General features: G+C 46.9%; 1 long non-coding RNA gene across 2 annotated transcripts; it reads left to right on the top strand.

Moving 5' to 3' along the window:
• The first annotated feature begins 1,606 nt into the window (after positions 1 to 1,606).
• LOC125083489 (uncharacterized) lies at positions 1,607 to 9,628 on the top strand. 2 transcript variants are annotated; one of them, XR_007122286.1, is made up of 3 exons: positions 1,607 to 1,768; positions 8,590 to 8,764; positions 9,493 to 9,628. It is a non-coding gene; the product is annotated as an uncharacterized LOC125083489 (long non-coding RNA). The 2 variants fall into 2 exon arrangements; XR_007122285.1 differs by having other exon boundaries at positions 8,587 to 8,764.
• Positions 9,629 to 10,785: the final 1,157 nt, after the last annotated feature.

Below are 10,785 nucleotides of genomic sequence, written 5' to 3'. Positions count from 1 at the left end.
AAGTGTTAGTTTGTGATCCAGACTTTCCTTCCTGTTTGGCAGATTCCCTCCCTTCCCTTGAGAAGCTCCAGGTACCCAAGCACTCCCTCCAAGGGCTTGTCTCTGGACAGGCCTCCCTCTCCTCCAGTGAAATTAATTTACTCCCTTCTCCCACGTAAAAATCTAAACCCACAGAGCAGTGCATTTTAGCTGTGAGCTCGTAGTAATGTGGTTTGCAGTAGGGTCTGTGAGCCAACCACCCAGAATTCTTTCTTGAGATGTTTTTCGGTGCAAAAACGGTGGTTTTATTAAAGCACGGGGGACAGGATCTGTTGGCAGAAAGAGCTGCCCTGGGGTCACGAGCAGTGACTGATTACTTAAGATTTTCTGGAGAAAATCCCATGGAGGGACCCATGGAGGCTGGGGGGTGATGTTAGGTCTCCAGGAAATTGAGTCTACAGATTTCTGGAGATTGCTTTTTTCTCGTAAATCCTTAAGACAGTTGCAAACTTATGGACCTGTGATCTTTATCAGTTGGCATTTTGTTTTTCCCCTTTCCTTTGTTTTAGGGCCACCTGGAGCGCCTGAGGAATGTCGCACTTATCCCACCTTGGGGGGATGGGGCGGTTTCTAGGGTGTCAGCTTCTGCTTTGTCCTCAGCTCACCTTCTGCTCCCTCATAAGGAGCAGAATGATTAAATGGAGTCCGTTCCTCAACCCTCCAGCATTTGCATTCTTCTAAAACTTGACTCTTCACCACGGACATCTCTGATCATTAGGACTCTGGGTGGAATGTTTCCCCTTTGGGGGAAGGTTTGTGTGGTGTGCAGCGGAGGCAGCCCGAGCCCCTGCTGGCAGACAGCCTGGCATCCACCCCCCTCCCAGAGGCACTGCCCGTGGACGGAAACCTGCCTGGCGGCTAGCGGGGGGGCTGCCCCCCATGGTCTAGTGAGCTTCAGGCCGAGAAGAGTAAGATGGCTTGTAAATCTCGCAGATCCCCTGTGTTCACTGGACATCCATAATAGTGGGAAAAAAATCCCCACATTTTCATTATAATGTTACTTAAATGGAGACAAAACCAGATTAAGGTTTATATCTCTTAAACAATTAAAAACAGAAGCATTGATTAGATTCAAAATACAGGAACTTCAGTTTAAACACAAACTAAGCTGACCTACATTTCATGTGATGGGTGATGTTGTTCTGCTGAAACCGATCTGACTGTCAACACAGAGCTCGTGAACGGGCCCAAGGATGGGCTTTCGGAGGCTGGCGTGACTCACTGGCACCACGGGGCTCTTTGATGCTTCAAATTGTGACATTGTGATTTACAATTTAAAAACATACGTATTTGGTCTTTTAACCTAGTCCTGGCACCGAGCTCCTAAAATTCTAGGGATTTCCAAAGTGAGGAGAGTGCCAAAGGTGTCTTTTGTTTTGTTAATGGGACTCTTGGAATGCCCAAAGGTCGCCCAAATGCGGGGGTGGGGGGGGGTCGTTGCCAGGAGGACCAACAGGTGTCACAGGGTGGGGACTTTGAGCCCCAGCCCCGGACTTCTAGGGAGGGGAGAGGGATTGGAGGTCAGTACTTAATCAGTGGAACCTGAGTAACGAAGCCTCCAGGAAACCCCTCAAGAACAGGGTTTGGAGAGCTTCCGGGTTGGTGAACTCGGCCGTGGAGGTCCCGGGAGAGGGAGGGAAGCCCCGCTCCCTTCCGCGTCGCTGGCCCCGTGCGTCTCTTCAGCGGGCTGCTCCTGAGTTGTGTCCTTCTTGGATAAACTGGTGACCTAGTAAGTGCCACGTTCCCCTGAGTTCGGTGAGCCGCGCCAGCAAGTGAAGGGACCCAAGGAGGGATGGTGGGAGCCTGGGATCCGTAGCCCCCCGGCCGGGAGCGCAGGGGACAAGGGCGTTGTGATCCCTCCGGAGCTGGAGGAGGCTGCTGTGACCCGCCTGTGAAACGTGGGGCACGCGGTGGTCTGGGGGATCCGACGCTGCGCCATCTCCTGGCGGGTGGCGTTGGAACCGAGCCGACTTGTCCCATGGCCGGCGGTCGTCCTCCGGCAACTGCACGCTGGAAAGACCCGAAACAAAGACACACCTCTTCCAGCTTTCCCTGACAGCCGCCAGCCTGCCCCTGGCACACCTGTTGTTTCGCTGGACACATTCTACCTCGGTGGGGTCCTGAGTGGCCACAACAGTTCACGCAGCCGCGCAGTCCTAGGGACGGTGCAGAGTCATTCTGTGGCTCCGCCGCAAATGTGCGCAGTCTGGGGGGGACCCGAGGACCCCTCAGAAGGGGAACCTGATTTGAGAAACACTTCTCTTGCACGGCTTCTTCTGTTCACACACGTAAGGAACTTTTATAAGAAGGATTCCACAGTCCTGTGGAATTACTTTATTATGTAATTAATAAAAATCCTTAGCAGAATTCTATTTCTCATCTACAAAAAGTTAACAGAGAATTAACAGAGAATGTTACAGTAAGAATAGTAATAACTTGGTCATGTAGCCAGACCTTCAGTTTACAGAGGCGGGGAATGTGTCTGGACCACACGGGAAGAGAACTGAATTAATCGCGGGTAGAAAACGGAATTAATCACGCTTCTCAGGTGATGGGGTAGTATCTCACTGGCCGTGTAATTCCTGGATTGTATCCCCCTCCATTCGCCCTCGTGTTCGCACGTCACTCTTTCGTATAGGTACCCACGATCGTGTGTTACAAATAGGACCCGGGGATATGAATACAAATCACATTTGTAAAATACATAATGTTTTCCATAATTTTCTGTATGGAAAAAAAAATTCTGGTTGCATTTACATAAACGATATTGAGTTTTGATTCTATCCTGTTCCTTTTTTTTTTTTAAACTACTTTTGCTTAATGTTGTCTAGATCTAATTGTGTTGGCCCGGAGAAGGACAGGTAGTAGATAGAGAGCTATAGAAACCTGAACCTTATGAATCTGGGAAAGCTGTGTTCTGGGGTGTAGAATGCATGGTGAGGTGCTGTGTCAGAGGGAACACACATCTGTAATTTCACTAAATACGGCCGGCCTGTTTCCAGGAGGGATGTATGAGCTTAATACTCCACTAGTAGACCGTGTTCCCATGCCCTCATGTCCTTATGACCACTTCCCTAATATTGGACTTGTTGACTTCTGCCAATATGATGGATATAATAAGGAAACAGCTATGGTGGTTTTAATTTGTATTTCTCTGATTACAAATGAGTTTGGTCATATCTTCATACACCATTAGCCTTCCAGATGTTTCCCTTTTGTGAAATGCCTATTTATACTTTGGCCAAATTTCTGTTGGATTTGTTTTTTTTTTTTTTTTTTTTTTCTTATGCTCCTATAGATGTTCTTAGTAAAATCTTGATATTCATTCCACATTGGAATTATTTTGCAAATATCTTGTGTCAAGCACCTGATAGAGTTGATTTTAAACATATCTTGTCTCCCATCAGATATTGTGGTCCAATCTAGGTGTCTCTGTTGAACGGAATTCATCACTCTTCGCGTAGTCAAATCCATCAATGGCTTGCCTATGGTTACATCATGTAGCATAAATATTCTGCCTCTTGTGGACCCAAGGTCATAAAGACCTCTTCCCACATTTTTTATCTTTAGTCTTGTAGTTTGATTATTTTTCCCCACATTTTCTCCCATACATTGGGATTGTTCTCTCAGCTGTGCACTTTCCCCATGGATATATGGTGCCATGATTATCAAAATATCCACTCCCACTGTACAGAGATTTTCTTTTCTGCCCCATTGTTTTATTTGTCCCAGGTCCCCTTATCATTTCCAAAACCAATTTAGCTATTTGTGCATCTTTATTCCTCTATATGAGTTTTAGAAAAAGTTTTTCAACTTCCTTAAAAAACCCTGCCACTTTTATCGGGATTGTGTTGAGTGTACACATTTACTTGGGGAGCCCTGACATTTCCCCATGTTACGTGGACAGCCCCTCAGTCATGGTACTTTCCATTGCTGTAGATCTTGCATTTGTATACACCTTCTCTTGCCCCCATAAAGGCCCCGTGCATTCGTTGTTAGGCTAAGGCTTAGCTACTTGGGTCAGGCTCGCAACTCTTCCCCATCACGGTACCCCTAGGAAATGACCCGCAGGTGGTGATGGTAGGTGTCTTTGTGCTCTTTCCACTCTTAAAGGGGACATATCTAAAGTTTCTCCATTAAATATGTGTTTCCTGTTTTGGTATGTAGCTTCTATCAGGTAAGAAAGTTGTCCTCTGTGCGGATAATGACTATTCTAAATCAGAGCTTGACTTTATCGGATTTTTTTTCTCATCTATTAACATGGCATTTCCTTTCCCTTTTGTCCATTGTGTGTGAATTACGTTGTTGGATTGGCTCACTGCCATTACACTCGTTGCTGTTTTGTTTTCGAGACAAATTCTCCTTGATGCCGTTTTTTAAAAACACGGGAGGTTCACTCAGCTAAATTCATGTCCGCATTTAAAATGGAATGACTTTTGCTTTCATTGTTCTCTTATCACCCTTCCCTGATTCTGGCATAAAGATTGCAAAATGAGACCGATTTCCTTCTCTTCTGGACCAACTTGCTTAAAGATCCATCTTGCTAGGTTGTCAGGTTAGTGTGTAGTTCGGGATTGAGTCGCGCTCATACTGAGCCCAACGTCCTCCCGGTGCGGCGGATGCTGGAGAACAACAGGCGCGTCCCGGAGCTCAGGGCGGCTGTGATGCTGTATGCAGCCTCCTCTTCCCTGGTCAGACTTCCTGATGTGACATGTAAATCTGAAACAAGACGGGAGCCTGTCAGTTGACTGTCTTTGCAAAGTAAACTACCCCCGCCCCCAGATTAGTGACCGGGGACAGTGATTTATTTTTTCTCACGATTCTGAGGGCTCATTGGCAGTTCCCTTCCTCGTTTTTGTTGGTCTCACTCAGATGCTGCATTCGGCACCTCAGGTACATGTTTGGTGGCTGGTGCCAATGGCTGGCTGGTTGGCTGGACAGATGGGTGGGTGGCTGGCTGGCTGGCTGGCTGGAAGGATGGATTGCTGGGTGGATGGCTGGATAGATAGACGGATGCCCGGATTGGATGGCCGGCTGGCTGGCTGGATTGGTGGCTGGATGTCTGGATAGCTGGATGGATGGATTGATGGCTGGATAGCTGGCTGGCTGGCTGGCTGGGCCCACCTAGTTCTCTCCCTGGCCTGTGGACCCAAAGATCCAGGGCAGCATTCTAAGAGGGAAAAAGCAAAAACTGCAATGACTCTTAAGAACTAGCCTGAGAAGACTCATAATGTCCCTTTCACCACATTTTGCTTGTGAAAGCAAGTCACCAGGCCAGACCAAGGGTGGAGAAGAGGACTCCATCTGTTGACGTGAGTGTAGAGCCACACTGTGAATCAAGGGCATGTGTCCTGTGATGGGAGGTATTTCTGTTTGTAACTTAAGCTTTATGGTGTGGTGTGCAAGCATCTAATTTTGCTACTGCAGATGGTAGCAAGAGCAAAGCGATCGTAGCAGACTGTTCTGGTGATGGGTTCTTAATCTTCTTCAACAGCCTAAATTTACCAACAGCTGCAAGGATTCAGTACCTTGGTGTGTACTCACTTCCCTCTGGTCCTTCTATTCCAGTCGTGCTGGCCGTTGAACGGTTATGTCTTGTACCTCCTCCATCGATGTACTAAGTTACTTGCTTTGCTTTACAAACTACATTGTGAATTTCCTCCTGCATCGATTTCTTGTCCTCCCATCAACACTTCGTGCAGCAACGCGTGTGCTCCCTGAACCCGGCGGCTCTTCTGGGACAGCCGCTGTCCACCTCCTGTTGCTCTGGAAGTGCCATCTGATTTCTCCCTGGAAGCTCCCAGAACTTTGCTCTGTCTTGGTGTTCGTGAATCGCGCTGGAATCTCTCTGTGGTTGTATTTCCTGATATATATATCAGACGGTGCTGGTGGGGAGGGATTCACAGCCATTTTTTGTGCTTGTCTTTCTTCCTCTCCTCTGTGTATTTTTTCTCTCCCTTTGGGACCTCTCGTCAACGACAGTTGTCACTTGCCTTCCTAGCCTGTGTGTCTCTTTACTCATGTCTTCTTATCTCTCTGTCCCTTGCTGGCGTTTCCCGAACTACTGCTCGGGCCTAGCTCTGAGCTCGCCAGTCAGTCGTCGTGCGCCCACAATGCTTCCAGTTTATCACATTTTTTATTTGGCGCGTCCTGGCGACTGCAGCTCCTGATAGCTTTTCATCTCTTATGACATTTACGACTTATGTTCATAACTCAAACAAAATCAAACATAGGTGCAATTAAAATCTTTGACGAAGTACAGTGTCTATTTATGATGAACGTTTAGTGAGCTGGGAGGGAAAGGGCACGTTCTTGCACGGAGAAGGGCACCTGGGACAGCCACAGAGCCACGGCGAGCGCTACGCTGGCCGGGCTGCCACCTCCCAGGGGCAGCTTGCCCGTTTCCTGCCGCCTTATCTCAGCTTCTACAAGCCCCTGCCACAGTCTTCATTTGGACCGTTTCTTCACGAATCATGATCTCTGAGCAGATGACAGAAAAACTCTCGAAGGGCCTGAGAGACAAGGGAAAGCCGTTTAGGTTTTCCAAGTCAGCATGACTGTACATAAACTTTGTTTAAACCCAAAGCCCGATTTATGGCCCGTCAAGCATGCATCGTCCATCTGCTTTAGGAACGAGGAGCCTGAAGGAAAACATCTTGTCCTTAAGAAACCGATCCATGCTCCTGCTTTCCATGACGTTAAAACGCATGATTCCTGCCTACGTGTTCATCTACGGTCTTTTGAACTTTTACAAGAATGGACTTCTGACATATTGATTTATGGCTCCTGATGTAAAAAGGCGTAACTCCGTAAAAACCGTTCGTGCTCCAGAGCACTTTGGTCCCTGTGAGGATCGCATTTCCCAGACAGCTGTCCTAACCGGGGCTGAGAGAAAACAGTTTGCTTCTTGGAGTGCTTTCTGGCCGGTTCGCGATGACACAGTCCAGGGAAGTGTCTGTGCTGTTCCAGGCCCTTTTCTCATCAAAGGAACTTATTCCTCAAATGTGGTGTTTTATTGCAATTGGACTGACATTATGATCAGTTCGGAGACAATTTGTATCTTAACCGTGTCACGGCTTCCCGAGCACGAACACAGTATGTCTCTCCATTCGTGCAAGTCTATGCCTCTTTAAGGTTGACAGTTTTGCTTTTCAGGACTTCGTGTATTTTTTCTTGGGCTTATCCCCAGTATGTGACATGTGGTGCTGATGTAAGCATATTTCTTTTTGCATTCGTTTTCTAGTTATTTGTTCCCAGTATGTCATAATGCAATTGATTGGTACATTGATCTTATGTCCAGATGTGAAGATTGCAAAGGAGCTTTACTTCTTCCTTTCCAATTATTATGTCTTCAATTTCTTCTTTATTGTGTTGGCTCTGACTTCCAGCAGATTGTTCAATATAATTGGAGATAATAGGAAATTTTAAAGAGAATACTTCTGATGTTTCTGCATAAGAATTGTTAATTTTTTTTAGCTGTCTTGATGAGGTTAACAAAGCTTCCTCCTACTCCTATCACGAAGTGTGCTATCACCAGTGAGTGGCCGGTTCGCAGTGTTTTGTATTCTAAAAGAATGGTGAATTTATCAACGTTTTTTTCTGCTCTTCATCTTTTTTTCTCCTTTATGCTGTTCATGTGGTGTTACTTTAACAGATTTTCTCATATTACACCATCTTTGCATTTGTAGGATGGCATGCCATATTTAAAAAAAACACAATGGACGGGGCGCCTGGGTGGCTCAGTGGGTTAAGCCTCTGCCTTCGTCTCAGGTCATGGTCTCGGGGTCCTGGGATCGAGTCCTGCATCGGGCTCTCTGCTCAGCAGGGAGCCTGCTTCCCCTTCTCTCTGTCTGCCTGCCTCTCTGCCTACTTGTGATCTCTCTGTCAAATAAACAAAATCTTAAAGAAGAAAAACCACAATGAGATGCAGCTGGCCAGCATTTTACTTGGGTGCTTGTGTGCTATCTGTATGCATGAAAGGGTCATTCCTTTTCTTTCTCCTATTGTCCATGTTCGGTTTTTGAATCAACATTATTCTTGCCTAATAAACTCTTCTGCTTTTGGTAGAAGTCTTCCACAAGGCCTTTAGGTCTAGTGTTTTCTTTAGAAGACTTTTAATTACTGCTTCGATTTAATGGATATAGGAATCTTCAGTTTTCTACTGGCTTCTGGAGCCCCATACAAGAAGACAGTAAAGGGGAAGTAGAAGTTAAAACAGAGACTGAGCAGAAACATAGAAAAATGCCAGACTTAAAGCCAAACATCAATAATTATAGTCAGTGTAAAAGGCCTTAAATAACAATGAAAAGATGAAGATGGAAAATAGATAAAACTATTTTACCTAACTCTGTGGTGCCTGTAAGAAATTCACTTCAAATATAAAGATCAAGGTGGGTTAGAGGTAGGATGGAAAAAGCCGTGGGATACAAACTCTAATGAAAAGAAAGCCTCCGTGGCTACATTTCTATCAGACAGCGCAGACTTCGGAGCAAAGAGAATTCCCAAGACAAGGACAGACATTCCGTAACAAAATGTTCTGCTCCCAAGAAGACGGCCTTCTTACGTGTGCGAGGGTAACAGCAGTAGAACCGCAAGGAGAAGCTGTCTGAGGGCTGAGCCCGGCGGAGCTCCCACATGGAGAAGAACCAACAGGGACCGGGAGGGGTCAGTACAGATGGAAGGAGACCATCTCAGACATCCTTGCAACAGAACACTGATGGCCTCGGTACGATCCCCGGAAAGAGCATTCATGTTATTGGGGTCCCAGGAAGAGAGTAAAAGAAGCAAGCTGTAGATTATTTTATGACGTTAGGAGGCACATACGAATCCCTAGTCCTGACAGGGATGCGTCTGTATTGAACACACAAAGTCCAAGTGGATAATGCACCATAGCGGTTAATTCTGGTTTGGGATTGTTGAGAAACGGAACGGGCGAGCATCTTATTTCTTTTAACAAGGACTTTTTATTTCTGTAATTTCCAGACATAAATTGAACAAAATGTACTACGAAGGGTGCTAGGAGTTTGTGGGAATTAAATTTTTAAAAGAAGAATTATATACAGAAGTACAGGAAACTGGCCAGCACGGGCGCGCTCACTGAACATGGCATACACAATCTGATTCTTCCTCAGGCACAGTTAGTAGCACAACGTCAAGAGGAGAGTAACCCTGTGGAACTCTAACTCGAGCTCTGTTCTGTGTGCTCTTGGTTCCAAATGAGTTCATGACCTCGTGCTCCTATTAGTGGAGCAGAAACTTGTATTTTAAGGTACATGCTTATTCATACTTCTTACACATGGAATGGACTGTCAGAAATCTCTTCCACGGACACAGTGAACACATGATTTTTGTACAATAGGCACATTCAGAATTGTAACTTGTCTGGAGTAGGAACTGTTGGTCAAGGAGGGCTTTGTAGCTGAACTGCTTTCATCTACCCTGCCTTCTTCACAGGATTGACGTGGGAGCCCAGAAGCGACAATGAAGAAACGTTTATGCCAAACTTAAAGTGCCTCCTAGACAGGCAAGCTTATCACTGGAGTGGGACAATCAGTGCTGCCCCCAGGGGTAAGGCTCTCCTGGCACCCTGCCGGTCTCCGTGACTGAATATGGACCAAGAGGGGCTACTCTTACCAGTGGCCTCTTTGTCGTGGGCCACTTGGCAGGGCAGAGCGGTTCCCCTCATTCTATCAAGGGCCACGTCTTCCTAAAAGGGAGCCCCCCGGGGGGCACCTGGGTGGCTCAGTGGGTTAAGGCCTCTGCCTTCGGCTCAGGTCATGGTCCCAGTGTCCTGGGATCGAGCCCCACATCGGGCTCTCTGCTCTCCAGGGAGCCTGCTTCCACCTCTCTCTCTGTCTGCCTCTCTGCCTACTTGTGATCTCTGTCAAATAAAAAAAAAAAAAAAAAAAAAAAGGGAGCCCCCTCCCGGGAAGGTGATGCTTCCCAGTCACCCCTGTCAGCTCTCATCTGACCTTGCTGAGGACATCTGCAGTCTCCCATTCATCAGAATGCCAGAACTGATCAGAAAGGAGTCAGAATCCCTTCCCAGTCCAGCCTAATTCACCCTTAGTTTCCTACTGCTGTTTTTACAAATTACAACAAACTTAGTGCCTTAAGACAACACAGATTTATTATCTGACCGTTCCAGCGCTCAGAAGTCTGAAATACTAAGCTTTACTGGGGTAAAGTCACTGTGCAGTAGAGCTAGCTGTGTTTCTTCTGGGGGCTTTGGGGGAAAACCCACCCATTCCCTTCCCAGGATCAAGGGACCACCTGTGTTCACGGCACTCGGACCTCTGCTTCTGTTACAGCTGCTTCTCTGACCCTCTTGCCTCCCTCTCATAAGGACCCTCGTGATAACGCTGGACCCACCCTATAATCTAGGATCATCTCCCCACCTCAGATCCTTGGCTTTGTCACATCTGCAGAGTCCATTTTGCCAAGTAAGGTAACATATCCCCAGGTCCCAGGGATCAGGACCTGGACAACTCTGGGGGCTATTTCTCCGTCCATGACACCGATCCTCCCGGATTCCCTTCCCACAACTTCCTTTCCAACCCACTCTAAATCCCAGCATATGCCAGGTCCCTTGTGCCTTCACAAACCTACGACAGGTTCCTCTGTCGTAGGGTCTTCAACAGGACACAGCTGTGGGGAAGACACCTAACTCTGAAGCCACACTGCGCAGGCTCAAGTCCGAGTCCACCACTTACCTAACTGGATTGGACAGATTACAAGGAAAACAGT

This window comes from Lutra lutra, chromosome 13 (assembly GCF_902655055.1).
Source record: "Lutra lutra chromosome 13, mLutLut1.2, whole genome shotgun sequence".
Taxonomy (NCBI): Eukaryota; Metazoa; Chordata; class Mammalia; order Carnivora; family Mustelidae; genus Lutra; species Lutra lutra.
This window is presented reverse-complemented; position numbering and strand designations above follow the sequence as displayed.